We start from the raw sequence: 18962 nt of genomic DNA, 5'->3' as shown, positions 1-18962 counted from the left end.
CACAACTCCTGCGCGGTGTGTGGTTTGTCCCCCAAACAGGCAAGTTTTAAAACTGCCTGCTGTCGTTTACCCCTGGCCGTGCTGAAGTTGGTGGTGAAGGTGTTACGCTGTCCGGATGAGGAGGCGGTAGAGGATGAGGAAGCGGAGTAGGAGGAGTTAGGAACAGGAGGCAAACTGAAGCGCCCTGCAATCCTCGGTGGTGGAAGGACATGCGCCAAATTACTATCCGCCTCAGGCCCATCTGCCACTGCATTTACCCAGTGTGCCGTTAGGGAGATATAACGCCCCTGACCGTGCTTACTGGTCCACGTATCGGTAGTCGCACACCACCAGGCCGGGCTTGAGGCTCGCTGGCAGCAACCACTCATTTGTCTGCTGTTCCATGCTCCTCCACAACTCCTGCGCGGTGTGTGGTTTGTCCCCCAAACAGGCAAGTTTTAAAACTGCCTGCTGTCGTTTACCCCTGGCCGTGCTGAAGTTGGTGGTGAAGGTGTTACGCTGTCCGGATGAGGAGGCGGTAGAGGATGAGGAAGCGGAGTAGGAGGAGTTAGGAACAGGAGGCAAACTGAAGCGCCCTGCAATCCTCGGTGGTGGAAGGACATGCGCCAAATTACTATCCGCCTTAGGCCCATCCGCCACTGCATTTACCCAGTGTGCCGTTAGGGAGATATAACGCCCCTGACCGTGCTTACTGGTCCACGTATCGGTAGTTAGGTGGACCTTGCCAGAGATGGCGTTGCGCAGTGCACACCTGATTTTTTCCCCCACTTGGTTGTGCAGGGAAGGGATGGCTTGCCTGGAAAAGTAGTGGCGGCTGGGCACGACGTACTGTGGGACAGCCACCGACATAAGGTTTTTAAAACTGTGAATCTCCACCAGACGGAATGACAGCATTTCAAAGGCCAAGAATTTTGAAATGCTGGCATTCAGGACCAGGGATCGCGGGTGGGTAGGGGGGTACTTCCTCTTCCTCTCAAGTGTTTGGGAGATGGAAAGCTGAATGCTTCCACGGGACATTGTGGAGATGGTTGGTGACCCAGGTGGTGGTGTTGCTGACAGATCCTCTGTTTGCGGGGTGGCAGGTGCCGGTATCACTACAGATGTGGCTGGAGCGGCCGAGACTGCAGCAGAAGAGGAAGCAGGATGAGCCAGAGACGTTTCTTGGTTTTGAAGGTGTGTACTCCACTGCAGCTCGTGCTTTGCACTTAGATGCCTGATCATGCAGGTTGTGCTCAGGTTGAGAAGGTTTATGCCTCGCTTCAGGCTCTGATTGCACAGGGTGCAAACCACTCGTGTCCTGTCATCAGCACATTTTCTAAAGAACTTCCACGCTAGAGAACTCCTTTGAGCTGACTTTGGTGCGCTCGTTACCTTGCTGCGTTGGGCAGTAGCGGGCGTAGTGTCTAGGGCACGGCTGCTCCGCTTCTGCACCCTGCTCCCTCTTCTACTGTGCTGGTGGCTCTGTGCGACCACCGCCTCTTCCTCCAAACTACTCAGGTCACCTGCATGATGTTCATTCCATGTGGGGTCGAGGACCTCATCGTCCTCCACATCATCTTCCACCCAGTCTTCACCCCTGCCCTCCTTGTCGGTCTCCACAATGCTGAACACCGCAGCAGTTGGCACCTGCGTTTCGTCATCATCGGAGACGTGCTGCGATGGTCCTTGCATGTACTCATCTTGAGAAATAAGTGGTTGGGCATCGCTGCACTCAATCTCTTCAACTTCTGGGGCAGGGCTAGGTGGATGGCACTGGGAAACCCTGCTGACAGAGTCCTCAAAAAGAACAAGAGACTGCTGTATGGATTGGGGCTCAGACTGCTTGCCTGATTTCCAAGGGGGTGAGGTGAAAGACGGTTGGACATTGGCTGCAGGTGCCAACTCTGACCTCTCTGCAGTAGACTGGGTGGGAGACAATGTGAAGGAACTGGAGGCACTGTCAGCAACCCAATCTACTATCGCCTGTACTTCTTCAGGCCTCATCACGTCTAGAGGCGCATTATGCCCTACCAAATACTGCTGCAGGTTCTGTCGCCTACTCACACTTGTGGAAGGTGTTTCACTTGTGCGTGTAGCTGGCACAGATCTACCACTTCCTCTCCTTGCAACAGGAGCTCTACCAGCAGCACCACGACCCAGGCCATGGCCCCTATTTGACGGTCTCCTCATATTTCTGTAATTTATGATCTTGCCCTAGAAAGGTGTTTATTGAATAGCGGAACAAAACAACAACAGTATCGCACGGGTGTATCTGACAGTCAAATATGCAAACTATGCCGCAATTTAATGTTTTTTACCCCAAAAGGGTGTATATTGAATAGCGGAATAGGAAAAAGGATAAAAAAACGGTGTATCTCACACGTACAAACACAGACTAAGCCCCGATTAAAATTTTTTGTACCCTAAAGGGAGGATGAGAAAGAGGAGTAGGAGGAGTTGGGAACAGGAGGCAAACTGAAGCACCCTGCAATCCTTGGCGGTGGAAGGAGATGCGCCAAACAAATTTAAAAGGTGTATCTCACACGTACCGATACAGACTATGTCGTAATTTAATTTTCTTACACTCCAAAAGGGTGTATATTGAATAGCGGAATAGGAAAAATGTTATAATACGGTGTATCTCACACGTACAAACACAGACTAGGCTCTGATTACAATTTTTTGTCCCCTAAAGGCAGGATGAGGAAGAGGAGTAGGAGGAGTTGGGAACAGGAGCCAAACTGAAGCGCCCTGCAATCCTTGGCGGTAGAAGGAGATGCGCCAAACAAATTTAAAAAGGTGTATCTCACATGTACCGACACAGACTATCCCGCAATTTAATTGTTTATACCCAAAGGTTTTGATTAAATAGCGGAATAGAAAATATGATCAAAAAAAGTGTATGTATCTCACACGTACAGAAGCACACTAGGCCCCAATTACTATTGTTTGTACCCCTAAAGGCAGGATGAGAAGTAGGAGGAGTATGGAACAGGCAGCACCCTCAAATCTTCAGAAGTATGAGATGAACCCCAAAAACTTGGAAAGGTGGATCTCACACGTACCAACACAAACTATCCCGCTATTTAATTGATCCCCAAAGGTTTTTATTGAATAGCGGAATAGGAAATATGATCAAAAAAAGTGTATGTATCTCACACGTACAAAACCACACTAGGCCCCAATTACTATTGTTTGTACCCCTAAAAGGCTGAATGAGGAGTAGGAGGAGTATGGAACAGGCAGCACCCTCAAATCTTCAGAAGTATGAGATGAACCCCAAAAACTTGGAAAGGTGGATCTCACACGTACCAACACAAACTATCCCGCAATTTACTTGATCCCCAAAGGTTTTTATTGAATAGCAGAATAGGAAATATGATCAAAAAAAGTGTATGTATCTCACACGTACAAAACCACACTAGGCCCCAATTACTATTGTTTGTACCCCTAAAAGGCTGAATGAGGAGTAGGCGGAGTATGGAACAGGCAGCACCCTCAAATCTTCAGAAGTATGAGATGAACCCCAAAAACTTGGAAAGGTGGATCTCACACGTACCAACACAAACTATCCCGCAATTTAATTGATCCCCAAAGGTTTTTATTGAATAGCGGAATAGGAAATATGATCAAAAAAAGTGTATGTATCTCACACGTACAAAACCACACTAGGCCCCAATTACTATTGTTTGTACCCCTAAAAGGCTGAATGAGAAGTAGGAGGAGTATGGAACAGGCAGCACCCTCAAATCTTCAGAAGTATGAGATGAACCCCAAAAACCCCAAATATCATTCAGCTCTGCTGCAGGCCACAATTTAATTTTTTTTAACCCAAGGCTGTATATTGAATAGTGGAATAGAAAAAAAGTGTATGATTTCTGAAACCACTCAATATTAGCACATGTGAACTGAACACAGCAGTGTATGATCAGTCACTCAGCACAGCACAGCTGAAGGAAAAATGCTGCACACAGTGTCTGATAGAAAAATACTTTTCTCCCTCCTCCTCAGTGGGCAAAAAATATTGTGTTCACTGCACCCCAAAAAGATTGTGTTCACTGTACCCCAAAAAGATTGTGTTCACTGCACCCCAAAAAGATTGTGTTCACTGCAGCCCACACACAGCAAAATGGATGTGGACCACTGACACCTGCCTATCTCCTATCCCACACCACACAGCAATATCGATTGTAGTTTGTAGAACACACTGACCCTAAAAATCAGCAGACTCTGTCCCTAAAAGGATTGCTAAGATCGTAGATCGGTCACTGCAAACCCCACCCCACACAGCAATATCGATTGTAGTTTGTAGAACACACTGTCTGACCCTAAAAATCAGCAGACTCTGTCCCTAAAAGGATTGCTAAGATCGTAGATCGGTCACTGCAAACCCCACCCCACACAGCAATATCGATTGTAGTTTGTAGAACGCACTGTCTGACCCTAAAAATCAGCAGACTCTGTCCCTAAAAGGATTGCTAAGATCGTAGATCGGTCACTGCAAACCCCACCCCACACAGCAATATCGATTGTAGTTTGTAGAACACACTGACCCTAAAAATCAGCAGACTCTCTCCCTAAAATGCCTACAACTCGCCCTGCCTAACACACTCCGACCTGTCCCTCAATTCTATCCGGACACAAATGTTTTTTTTTTCCTGTCTGTCCCTAATCAGCAGCCAGCACGTTGATGTGTGCTCTCTCCCTGAACTAAACAGCAGAATGACGCTGCAGCGGCGCTGCCTCGAACTTATAAAGACTTGGTCACATGCTTCAGACGGCCAATCACAGCTACTGATACATTTGTAGGCATGGCTGGGATGGCTTAGGCACACCAGTTAAACGCTTGTTGATTGGCTGTTGAAAGCCCGCTATGAAAAGCGCGCCAAAGCATGCAAAACCCGGAAATAAAACGACCGAACACGGATTTTTACCCGAATATACAGTAAAGTTTTCGGGTCCGTGTTCGGGTAACAAAAATCCAATAATTCCCTCCCTCCATCCACTTTACCCTACCTCTTATCACCCCCCACCCTACTTACTCTTCTCCTTACCTTCCCTCCCCGTTTTACTTCTTTTTTTCCTTATTCTTTCTTTGTTTTTTTCTTTGGTGGACATGCTATATTTACCCCTAACATAGGTTTTTGTGATTGTGTTACCTTGGGTTATGTTCATGTTTTTCACATGCCTAACTATGCAAGAAAAAACGTTTGATAACATTTTTAGAAGCTTCAGTATAAGCACAGGCTTTAATAAGTTGTTGGCTTAGAGTGGAAGACGTTGATTATAGAGACTTGGCAGATCTAGAAGAATGTCTCATAGATAAAGAGTGATGGGATTTAGATTCATGAAGTTGTATGATTCTCACTTCTGCCTTTGTTTGTGGTACTTAACCATCCCTTTATAGATTAAGCTAATTAAACCCCTTAATGCTTCCTGTGACTCTTCAGTGTTGTATTGTTTTCATACGTTAGTATATTTAAAGTGGTTGTTAAGCCACTGTGTAAAGTACACGCAATCTACTCTGTTAGAAAACATTCTATGCTGCAGCGTCTGTGCTTTGTAAAAAATATGCCCATTACTACCTTATTTCACAGCGCCACTTGGCGCTCACGTGACTCCTCGCTGCTCCCTCTACCGATCTGACAGCTCCAGTGGGAGGGGCTGAAAATCCCCTGCTGATATCAGTCGGGAGGAGGAGAGGAAAGGAGGAGAGGCCCTGAGACAACAGCCCTGGAGGAGGGGAGGAGAAGAGAAGAGCAGTGAGGAGTCACGTGAGCGCCAAGCGGCGCTGTGAAAGAAGGTAGTAATGGGCATATTTTTTACAAAGCACAGATGCTGCAGCATAGAACGTTTTTTAACAGAGGGTATTGCATATACAGTACATTACAAATTTATTTCAGCAGCAGAAGAGGGGGGGAGGGGCACTGACACAGAGCTGACAGGCAGGGAGGGAAGGGGGAGAGAGGACAGAGGACACATGGCACATGACCACAGTGTCAGGGCTCAGCAGCCCTGATAAACTGTGGTCAGTTTACAGGGGGAAGGCAGAACCAGGCAGGATCAGACAGGTATTTCAGGTGATACAGGGGGCAAAATCACACAGCACAAGCACTGTGCTCTTTAACCATTTCCATACCTCCTCATTGTAAAATGATGGCGGCAGGAAGGCTTTACCGATCCGGGCCGACGTCATATGACGGTGGCCCGCTCTCCCCGCTACTGCGCGCCCCCGGGGGCGCACATCGCGGCGATCGGGGACGAAGCTTGTCCCCTGGACATAGCCCATCCCCGATCAAGGTAAACAGCCAAGTACCCAAGTACCTGTCATCAGAGTACCCGAGTACCTGTCATCAGAGTACCCGAGTACCTGTCATCAAAGTACCCAAGTACCTGTTATCAGAGTACCTGAGTACCTGTCACCAGCCCATCAGGTACTCTGATGACAGGTACTCGGGTACTCTGATGGATTGGTGACAGGTACTCGGGTACTCTGATGACAGGTACTTGGGTACTCTGATGACAGATACTCAGGTACTCTAATGGGCTGGTGGCAGGTACTCGGGTACTCTGATGGGCTGGAGACAAGTACTCGGGTAGTCTGAGGACAGGTACTCTGATGACAGGTATTTGGGTACTTTGATGAAAAATACTTAAATCAAAAATCCCAAATGGAATCGTGAAATCAGTATTAGTAGTGCAGATAGCTCACATATCGTTAATGAATGATACACAATAAGATAAAAAGTCCTTTTGAACGTTCGAATATGTATATAGTGATTTCACATAGAAACATCCATCTCTATATAGAATCTTGCAACAATCCTCTCCACCAATTTGGGGTCACCAGTGTGTAATGGGGTCACCAGACAGCAAATCCTCCACCGTTGTGACACATAAATAGGGGGATGGAAACTCACCTGACAATGTGGCCCTCCTATTTTCATAGGACAGGCAAACAGGCATGTACACTAGTCTCCCTCCTGGATCAGCTGCAGCTGCTAGGTGTATCTTTCCTTAAGCTGTACCTTGTGTCCCTTTTCCTCACGGAAATTCTCCCATCAACCAGGTTTAGAGAAGAAAAAAAAGGAACCGCACTAGTGTAATACTGCATAAACCACTTCACACTTTATTAATTATAAGCCAAAATAAAATGCACTCACAAACGCAAGGAAATAACAAGCCTTCATAATCGCATGTAGGTAGTAGCACGGATGCTCCGTTAGGCAATATTGGTCTAGCTCACCCTCTCCACGCTGATGCTCCGGAGCCTCCGTATGTGTCACCCGGGTACTTCCAGTCGCCGTAGGCCAGTCTGGCCAGTGTCATTATTACAGTAACAGTGCAAATTTTTTGCATTGATTATTGTAGTAATATCACTGGTCCCCCCAAAAGTGTCAAAAATGTTAGTCAGGGGTCCGATCTGTCCACTGCAATGTTGCAGTCCTGCTAAAAACTACAGATCGCCGCCATTACTAGTAAAAAAAAAAAAGAATTACATAAATCTTTCCCGTAGTTAGTAGACGCGATAACTTTTGCGCAAACCAATCAAAATACACTTATTGCAATTTTTGTTTACCAAAAATATGTAGCAGAAAACAAATTGACCTAAAATGTTACAAAAATTTGATTTTTACATTTTTTTTTGGGGAATGTGAAAAATATTGTTTTTTTTTCTTCAGAATTGTCGCTATTTTTTTGTTTATAGCGCAAAAAAAAAAAATTGTAGAGGTGATCAAATACCACCAAAAGAAAGCTCTATTTGTGGGAAAAAAAGGACATCAACTTTATTTAGGTACAGCGGCGCACGATTTGTCCATTAAAGTAATGCAGTGCTGAATCACAAAAAATGGCCTGGTCATTAAGGGGGCAAATCCTCCCGGTCCAGAAGTGGTTAAAGAGTAACTCCACTTTTGTTGAGAAAAAAACATTCCACTCTGGGGGATCTCTGTACATTACAAGGATTTTAACAAACTTTGTTGCAGATTCCTACCTTTTGCTATTGTGAAGAAATCGTTGTTTGTTCCTCTGTGCCTCTGTGCTGAGTGGGTCTAATGGGAGTGGTTTCCTAATTATTTGTCAGATGTGGCAGCTGCAGAGCTCTAATGAGGAAAGCTGCTGGGCCTGCATCCCTTTAGACGTGTTTCTATGGGAAGTATCTCACCAAAAATTACATTTTTGTTGGAGGGGATGCCAGAAATTTGACTTGCATCTCAGGCAGACTTCTGGGAAAATTGGTGAGCCAATCACACAAGCAGGACATCATGTTTCTGGGGGGTGGTCAGTACACATTGTGTGTACAGAACAGCTCCAGGTAGCCATATTGTATTGCATTTTCAGAAAATTACAACAGCTGCAGATTGAAAAGGAAAGGTAATTTTTAATAGCATTCAATTACAATATGATTTGTGTCGCAATTGTATACGCTATATTGTTTTTTCTTTATTTGCACTTTTTTTTGCCCCCACGAAAGTGGAATTACCCTTTAAGTCTCAGTAGGCTACCTTCCCAGATCATTGTGCTGCTAGTGGGTGGACCGACATCACAATCACTGAGGACATCCTTGGGACCCCCATCGTACAGATGTGCTTGTTTTTACTCTACTTAACCACTTAAGCCCCGGAAGATTTTACCCCCTTCCTGACCAGGGGGTTTTTTGCAATTTTTTACTGCGTGAATTTAACGGACAATTGCACGGTCGTGCAACGCTGTACCTAAACTAATTTCACGTCCTTTTTTTCCCACAAACAGAGCTTTCTTTTGGTGGTATTTGATCACCTGTGCGATTTTTTTGATCATGTGCTATAAACAAAAAAATAGCGTAAATTTTGCAAAAATAACAATATTTTTCACTTTTTTTTATATGAAATTCCCCCCCAAAAAAATGTAAAAATCAAAATTTTTTAACATTTTCGGCCAATTTGTTTTATGCTACATATGTTTGGTTAAAAAAAATCGCAAAAAGCATATTTTGATTGGTTTGCGCAAAAGTTATCGCGTTTACTTACAAAGGGAAAGATTTTTGTCATTTTTGGTGTTTTTTTTTTTAATGAGTAATGGCAGCGATCTGCAATTTTTTTTGTGGTACTGCGACATTGCGGCGGACAGATCGGACCCTTGACTGACATTTTTGACACTTTTGGGGTTACCAGTGACATTACTGCAGTAATCAGTGCTATATATATGCACTGTTACTGCAAAAATGACACTGGTAGGGAAGGGGTTAACTGTATTGGAGAGGGAGGGGTTAAGTGTGTCCTAGGGGCGTGATTCTAACTGTAGTGGGATATGTCTACTATTGTAAAAACAGAGATCAACGGTTCTACATGGTAGAACCGTCTGATCTGCATTTTTACACAGGGGAGAATGACAGGCGGCTTGTTTACATAAGCCGCCCGCCTTTCTCCCGCTCTACCGACGATCGTAGTGTGACCGGCGGACATCGGGTCCACCGGTCACACGCCCGCACTCCTCTGTGAACGAGCCGAGGTGGGCGCGCGCCTCAGCGGGCGCGCGCTCGCCCGCTATTGGCTCAAAACCCGGTGACAGGCTAGCGACGTAGATCTACGTCACTCTGCCTGGCCGGGGCTGACTGCCGCAGTAAATATACTGTGCGCAGTCGGCAACCGGTTAATTTGAGTTGCCAATTGTATGGTCTCCAATAAATTGCTTTTAACCCCTACACTTAGAGACGCCTCTCCCTCTTGTTTATTTTCAGTCACAGTCACCAGCTCTCCAGTTCTCTGCACAGGGAGCCCTGAAGCCGAGTAATCGGCTGTGTTTGATTGCTCGGTTCTCAGTCTTAGTCCTCTGCATCTGTCCTCTGCCGGTTCTCAGTCTTAGAGCCGGCAGAGGACCGATGCTGCATCCACCTTGGTAAGTACGTTTCAGAGAAAAACTAACCACATGCTTCTCTTTTAATGTACTACACTTTCAATTTAAAAGGAAACAAACAAACTCCAATGCAATTTTTAAAAACCAACAACTTTTTTGTGAAAGCAGAAGACTAAACTTTAATGCTGACCTCATCTGAACCAGGAAAAAAATACCCCCTACTCTGCCTTAAGCATCTTGTAGAGGGGCTAGCACAGTTATTCCTCCATTGCAAGGAAACGAGGTAAAGTGTCAAAGATGTATTTTTAATGGCTGAAACACTTTTTAGGTCAGGACAATATTCCGCTTTTCAATCAGACCAATCCTCTTTAATTATCAGACTAAGCAAAGGGTCATCTAGACACATCTCAAAGTATAAAGAGCAATGCACCAGGAAACCACAGCTGTATCCATTGTGCAAAGTTAATTATTTATTTCGTGGTGATGACTACAAAGGTGAGTATGCCAGGAACACTTCTCTGCTCCAGTACCCTGCCAGACATGTTTTATTCCTTACTAAAAGACCCTAATAGCTTGCCTTTGCTAGTCTTGGCTCAGCAAGCAAGGGTATCGTAAAGAAATAAACCCTTGTAATTTTGTGGTGTGCAATCTACATTCTAAGGATATTTGGGAAGAACGAGGTTTATGTACTCTGTGGTCATAGTGGATGCAGAAAAATCACTCGGGACTTTGTGTTATACCATTAATGCAAGACAACACAGGTGAAAGAAAACACACAGCCAATATGGGTGCAATTACTGTTGCTGTCCAAGGTGCTAAAAAGCTTGCCCATTGTCATCAGCACTGGGAAATCTAAGCAGGAATGTGATTAGAACTTGTAGAGAAGCCTATATAACACACATTTATTCAGCCCTGTGGAGAAGACATGAAAAGGTTAAATCTGATCCTCCATCCCACCCCCACATTCCCTCCACAATGTTAACCTTGACTTTCTTGATTATAACATTTGTGCCAGACCTTTGTTTTCTTTTTCTTCCCCCCTCTCACTCTTGTATTCTCTCCCAATTCTTTCTGTCTTGAGTTTATCCTGCAGGATATTGCCAAAGCTGTGCCATATTTTATTTCATATTTGTTTTCTGCCTTTAGCTCCCTCCCTGGTTTAATGCCAGGAACAAAACCACCAGCCCTGCCAAACAACATTGTTCTCTGAAATAATAATAATAATAATAATAAAAAAATTGGCTAAAAAAACACCTCTCCATTTTCTCCCAATTCTCTGTTCTCTCACTTGGTCTATATATTGCTGAAATAATTATATCTTAAATTGTTACAATTCCCCACATAACCCATTCGTTACCAGTTTCCAGAGTTACAGCATACAATTTTTTTCTAGTTGGGGCAATATTATTCCATATTTTGGGAAAAATGCAGTAACAAAACACATATTCTATTCATAATTTTTCCAGCTATGTTTTAGCTGTGGAGTGAGGTAGCCTTTTGCGGGCTGGTCATCATTCAGCATATCATTTGAGAAGATTGAGGAAAGAATTGTCTTATTTAACCACTTGCCGACCGCTCACTGGGCTGCTACTGCGGCAAAGTGGCTCGTTACCATCTGGCGACGTAGACCTACGTCACCAGACTCTCCCCTCTCTCAGCAGCGTGCGCGCCCCACCGGAGGCTTGCTCCCGCTGTATTTAGACACAGCGGGAGTCTGGCCAGGGGAGGAGAGGCGGTGATCACCGCCGCTCTTCCCCGATCATCGGGGATCGAGTGAGGAAATCCGCCCACCTGTGTAAACAAAGCGGGCGGATCTCCTATGTGACAGACAGTGACAGATTACAGGATTCAGCTTAGCTGAACCTGTGATCTGTGTCTGTGTCACACAATCCCCTCCCCCCACACACGTCAGTAATCATGAGACATACATTTAACCCCTTGATCACCAACAGTGTTAACCCCTTCCCTGCCAGTGTCATTATTACAGTAACAGTGCATAGTTATAGCACTGATTACTGTAGTAATGTCACTGGTACCCACAAAAGTGTCAAAAATGTCAGTCAGGGGTCCGATCTGTCCACCGCAATGTCGCAGTCCTGCAAAAAAACGCAGATCGCCACCATTACTAGTGAAAAAAAAAAATAAATAAAAATTACACAAATCTTTCCCGTAGTTAGTAGACATGATAACTTTTGCGCAAACCAAAAATATGTAGCAGAAAACAAATTGGCCTAAAATGTTAAAAAAATTTGGTTTTTACATTTTTTTTTGAGAATGTCATATAGCAGAATTTTAAAAATATTGTTTTTAAATTGTCGCTCTTTTTTTGTTTATAGCGCAAAAAATAAAAATCACACAGGTGATCAAATACCACCAAAAGAAAGCTCTATTTGTGGGAAAAAAGGACGTTCATTTTATTTGGGTACAGCGTCGCACGACCGTGCAATTGTCTGTTAAAGTAACGCTGTGCTGAATCGCAAAATAGGGCGTGGTCAGGAAGGGGGCAAATCCTTTGGGTCTTAAAGTGCTTAAAAATAAAAGCCAAAAGAAACTCCAAATGCAGCCATCATATTTAAGAATTGGTAGGCTGCTGTATATATAATTTTTGTTTTAAGGTTTAATACCGCTTTAATTACCTAAAAAAGGTATGCATTTGAAAAAAGTCAGAACAAAGTCTTTATCTGTTTACTTGTTCTGCTTTAGTCACTCAAACTATTGAAGCAAGAGCATCAGCATGACAGCCAGACAACTAATTTTTGCAGAATGAGAAGAGAGTAATGGAAGCCAGAATCCCTCATAAAGAACAACTGTTTCTATGGTGGCAATTTGTTTTGTTTTTTTCTGTAAGTATTAAGCACAGCAGCAATTGAATGGTGCAATGCTCAATGTGTGTTGAGTTACTTGTTGGACAGTCTAACCTTATTTACACATGTTAATCAAATTCCAAGGAATAAAGTTTAGGATCAAAGAATTCAAAGGGTACTCATTAGTAGAGACTGTAGCCCAACAGGCCATTAAAAATAATTTCAACTTAATGTCCTTTTCAAGTTGCATCTTCCCAGGATTACTCAAGAAATGAAGATCACAATAAAACATCATAATGTTTCAAAGTATAACATTTCAAGAACAGCTATGATGCAAAGGGTTTATCTTTTGAAACATTACATTTTTATGGGTTATTACATATGAAAAACAATGTTTCAAAAAGCATTGAATCACCAATGTGAGGGTATTTCTTGTTTACTTATTGCCATCCATTCAAAAGTACTGTAAGGCCCAATTCACACAGAGGTCATCAAATCAGTAACATTTTTTTCAAAGAAAAAACGGATTCAGATTACATCAGTGTGCATACAGTATCTCACAAAAGTGAGTACACCCCTCACATTTTTGTAAATATTTTATTATATCTTTTCATGTGATAACACTGAAGAAATGACACTTTGCTACAATGTAAAGTAGTGAATGTACAGCTTGTATAACAGTGTTAATTTGCTGTTCCCTCAAAATAACTCAACACACAGCCATTAATGTCTAAACCACTGGCAACAAAAGCGAGTACACCCCTAAGTTAAAATGTCTAAATTGGGCCCAAAGTGTCAATATTTTGTGTGGCCACCATTATTTTTCAGCACTACCTTAACCCTCTCGGGCATGGAGTTCACCAGAGCTTCACAGGTTGCCAATGGAGTCCTCTTCCACTCCTCCATGATGACATCATGGAGCTGGTGATGTCAGAGACCTTGAGCTCCTCCACCTTCTGTTTGAGGATGCCCCACAGATGCTTAATATGGTTTAGGTCTGGAGACATGCCTGGCCAGTCCATCACCTTTATCCTCAGCTTCTTTAGCAAGGCAGTGGTCATTTTGAAGGTGTGTTTGGGGTCGTTATCATGTTTGAATACTGCCCTGCCGCCCAGTCTCTGAAGGGCAGTACATGTTGGCATTCATGGTTCCCTCAATGAACTGTAGCTCCTTAGTTCCAGCAGCACTCATGCAGCCCCAGACCATGACACTCCCACCACCATGCTTAACTGTAGGCAAGACACACTTGTCTTTGTACCCCTCACCTGGTTGCCCCCACACACGCTTGACACCATCTGAACCAAATACGTTCATGTTGGTCTCATCAGACTACAGGACATGGTTCCAGTAATCCATGTCCTTAGTCTGCTTGTCTTCAGCAAACTGTTTGCAGGCTTTCTTGTGCATCATCTTTAGAAGAGGCTTCCTCCTGGGAACGACAGCCATGCAGACCAATTTTGATGCATTGTGTGGCATATGGTTTGAGCACTGATAGGCTGACCCCCCACCTCTTCAACCTCTGCAGCAATTCTGGCAGCACTCATATGTCTATTTCCAAAAGACAACCTCTGGATATGACTCTGAACATGTGCACTCAACTACTTTGGTCGACCATGACGAGGCCTGCTCTGAGTTGAACATGTTCTGTTAAACCGCTATATGGTCTTGGCCACCATGCTGCAGCTTGGTTTCAGGGTCTTGGCAATCTTCTTATAGCCTAGGCCATCTTTATGTAGAGCAACATTTCTTTTTTTCAGATCCTTAGAGAGTTCCTTTCCATGAGGTGCCATCTCGAACCTCCAGTGACCAGTATGAGGGAGTGAGAGCGATAACATCACATTTAACCCACCTACTCCCCATTCACACCTAAGTCTTGTAACACTAACAAGTCACATAACACCAGGAGGGAAAATGTCTAATTGGGCCCAATTTGGACATTTTCACTTAGGGGTGTACTCACTTTTTTTTGCAGGCGGTTTAGACATTAATGGCTGTTTGTTGAGTTATTTTGAGGCGACAGCAACTTTACACTGTTATACAAGCTGTACACTCACTACTTTACATTGTAGCAAAGTGACATTTGTTCAGTTTTGTCACATGAAAAGATATAATAAAATATTTACAAAAATGTGAGGGGGTATCTGTTTTCACTTCAGTTCAGTTTACATCCATTTCTTCTTAGTTGTTGCAGAGACCAATTACAGGTGACAAAAATGTTTCTTAAAAACAGACAAAAACAGTAGTGAATGGATGGCATCAATTTACATCTGTTCCATTTCAATGAATCTGGACACTGGCTGTTCCGTTTAAAAAAACAGACCTAAAGTAATGTATGGCAAATGTTAGCTGATCATCAACCATTTACATCTGCCCACCCATAGGCATACATTGTGGTTTTGTCTGGATCCATCTGAAAAACAGACAGACGGATCTAGACTGAACGTCCATGGGAAAGGGGTCTAAATGATTGCATTGTTTGACAACATTGCTTTCTCCCTTCTAATTTATCGGTTTTCAAATGTACTTTCTTTAATACTGTCTATTTTCTGTATTAACATTTTAATAAATCTGCACATTTATCACAATTTGTTTGTCCTTCTTTTATGTACTGCTCTTTGCCCCTTTTCCTCCGCCTCTCTCTCTCTATCATTAAATTTATATCCCTGTAGATATTTGTCTCCAACAAACCACCATTTCTCCTTTTCTGCTTCGCATGCCTGGCTCCACTAATTTCTTTCTATAATTTGTTTTATATTTTTCAAAGCCTAAAGAGTCTTGATGGCTTCTGAGGTGGAGTCTGGGGTTTAATATGTATTGAGTTGCCATGTTTTGCTATATTTTGGCCAGTGCCTGGCCTAACTACTAAGAGGCATTTAGCAGAAACAGTCGGCTTTATCCAGCCAAATAATAACTATGCAGACACACATGGCTTTGAGGCAATAGTGGGGGTTTGACTGAAATCGAGACCTACTGGATGGTGATCCTGTCACAACATGTGGATAAGCTTTTCTTAATAAACCTAAAGAACAATGTTCAGTGTAGAAGACTTCTGATAGGTTACTATTGATTGCTGCTCAAAGAAACCACTTAGAAATCATCTTTCATCAGCCTGACTACACTAAATGGATAAAATCTAACTTTGTGCTGTAGATTATTATGCCTCATACATATTTGCTGTTTGTGGTTGAAAACAACCAATACATTAACATTTCCTTTCAAAGTAAAGCAGTATTATACCATCCTTTATACCGGTGGTAGTCAAGTTAGTAAACACAGAGAGCCTCAAGTGCAAATCCGCAACATGTCAGGAGGGTTACACAATAGTTTTTTTGGTAAAATTTTCTGTTATCAATTAATAAGATGGCATAAATAAGTTATTAAAATCAAAATATTTTATGCTTACTATGAACAAACTAGCACTGCTATAGTATGCTATATTAAGGGACCCAACAATTAATGGGGAGAGGGGATCATTTTTTTAATGGATTTAATTAATGTATTTTGAGTGCCTATCGTTATTAGAAGTAGAGTGGAGTTCCACCCTAAATTTATACTTACCTCAATCTTCTCGCTCCGGGTCACCTGAAAAACAAATGGATAATCGCAATTTTTTTTTTTTTTTTACTTACCTCGTATAGAAGAAAATATACTTACCTTACTTCCTTCTTCCTCCCCTCGGCGGCCACGGCGATTCGTCACTTCCTGGCTTTGCAATGATTCCTGGGAGCTGAACGTCATCGCTCCCAGGAATCAATGCGCCTGCACCGGCCCCGACGTCAGTTCCAGTGCACGCGCGTCATTCCCTTCTAAACAGCTTCTGGGCATGCCCAGAAGCTGTGGAGGGATGACGCGCGCGCACCGGAAGTGACGGCGGGCCGGTGCAGTGCATTGTGGGACCGAAGAAGACGGAAGAGGACGCAGAAGAGGATCGCGCTGGCTTCAAGCTGCCCACAACAGAGATGGCAGCGCTGGACAATACTTTTTCAAGGTAAGTATTTCTCCTAAAAGGTAAGTGCAACCCGGGACAGATCAGAGGCTAGCCATTGTGGAATGTACTAGCCCTGACTGTTCCGGGGGTATTTTTATTAAAAAAAGTATTCCCAGGGTGGAACTCCGCTTTAACTCGGAAAAAAGGGTTTAAAAAACCAAATTTGGCATTTTGAACATTAAGCACATACTTAATGAATGGGTCTGAAAGTAAATAAAGGTATTCATTATTGAGGTTGCTTCTGTGGGTGTTGAAACGAGTGGTCGAAAAGAGCTGGAACTGGAACATTCTGGGGAGAGTTGGTTGGGATCAGAGCAGTTTGGGGAGAGATGCCCAAGCCAGAAAATGTCAGCAGCAAGGTGTGGGTGGGGGAATGGCATGTTTGGTAAATCCTGAAATGTACCAATCTTTTAGTACTCCTTTATAAATTAGCTGGCAGCTTTGTTTACACTTGCTCAAGAGCGCTCATAGAGGCTCGTGTACAAATATAAAAGCACCAGGCTTTATTATACAGGCATGCTGCAGTGCTCCTTCAACAAACCAAGACTCGTAATGACAGATCACTCCCAGCTATTTCAGCCAGTAACCAGATCTGTTCTGGCCAAAGACGAATCACACAAAATAACAGGGGCTGAGCACAGCAGGCCTCAATTTGAACAGTGGCAGGCCGTGCAATGGGCACCAGAACTTTATACTACAAACATGATAGAGATTAAGTACTGTGCCATTCCTAATATTAATAACAAATATTTCAAAATCCAACCCAGAATTCTAAACTGATGAAGAACAAAGCCCCCCATGTGTTACATGAGCATGAATTAAAGTAAGTATTTGGGGCATTTTTTAAAAACTGATTGTTAGAGCTAGAGAGTGTGGAGTTTAATGTTTAATGGGGGAGGGGGGGGGAAGAAGGTGGGGGGGGGGATAAATCAGGCTGGATGAATTGTAAGCCACACTAGTTTCTGACTGCTAAATCCTGTTGGAATCACACCAAAGTAGAACAGGAGTCTTTTTGAAAATTACACCATACTGAGTTGATATACTGTATGTGAATGGGGACCTTTCAAAACAATGTGATTTTCATTGTCATGCAATTCTGTGTAACTTAAGTTGCATCCAAAAATCGCACTAGTATGAACATAGCATAACAGTTTTTACTTTTAAATACATGAGATCTATTTTGTTATATATATTAACTGGCAATCAAAATTATTTAAAGGAAAGCTATTTGGTGGTTTTTCAACTTGCAAAATAACTTTTTACACTTATTAAATTTAGATATTCAACCAAATATAATGTTACGCATGTTAAGTATTTCAACACAAATGGGTGTGTTACCAAAAGTGTATTACAGTAGAAAAAACATTCTAAATTATATTATGGGCTATGTAATAAAAAAAAAAATAAATAAATAAATATATATATATATATATACAATATATATATATATATATATATATTCATTATTTTATTAGTTCTTTCACTTACACACTTTGTACACTTCCACAAAGTCAGGGATTTTGTAGGATAAGGCCCCTTTCACACATACGGTCTATTCAGTTCATCAGTTCAGTCACGTCAAAATGTATCAGTTTTTCATCCGTTTTTCAGCAATTTTTCATCCACTTTTCATCCGTTTTTCATCAATTTTTCTTCCCTTTTCATCCGTTTTTCATCCATTTTTCATCCGTTTTTTTTACATTCACTACCAAGGCAAAAACGGATGAAAAACGGACCGTTTGTCCATTTACATCTGTTTTTTGTCAGATCCCTTTTTTTGACGGATGAAAAATAGGGCATTCATCCATTCCAAAAAACAGTCATTGACGGAAGCGGATGAAAACGGACGTTAACTGATGATCATCCGTTGTCATCCGTTTTTACATAGAGATACATTGATGTCCATTTTTTTTATCTGTCAACGGATGGATGAAAAACGGACAAACAGACCGTATGTGTGAAAGGGGCCTTAGAGTCAGGTTTGTGATTGATCAGTTATGCCAAGCAGCTGCTACTGATCATCAATTCCACAGTCACAATTTCAGTTTCACAGGTTGAAACAGTCATTAACTGAAACAGAAACAGCTGTATAGGAGGCTTAAAACAGGTTGAGAATCAGCCAAACTCTGCTACTAAAGCCTCGTACACACGCATCGAAAATCGGCAGGGAAATTTCGTCCAACGACCGATCTGCCGATTTTCGGCTTGTTAGTATGATGCTTCCGACAACCAACTCCGACTTTTCGGCCGAAAAAAATCTGGTGTGCAGGCTATAAAATTTTTGTCCGCCGTCAAAACACGGCCGATTTTCGTGCAGTCAGTACAGATTTTGACAGGGAAAAATGAGCAAGTCTGGG

This window comes from Pelophylax lessonae, assembly GCF_965119305.1.
Source record: "Pelophylax lessonae genome assembly, chromosome: 8".
Classification (NCBI taxonomy): Eukaryota; Metazoa; Chordata; class Amphibia; order Anura; family Ranidae; genus Pelophylax; species Pelophylax lessonae.
This window is presented reverse-complemented; position numbering follows the sequence as displayed.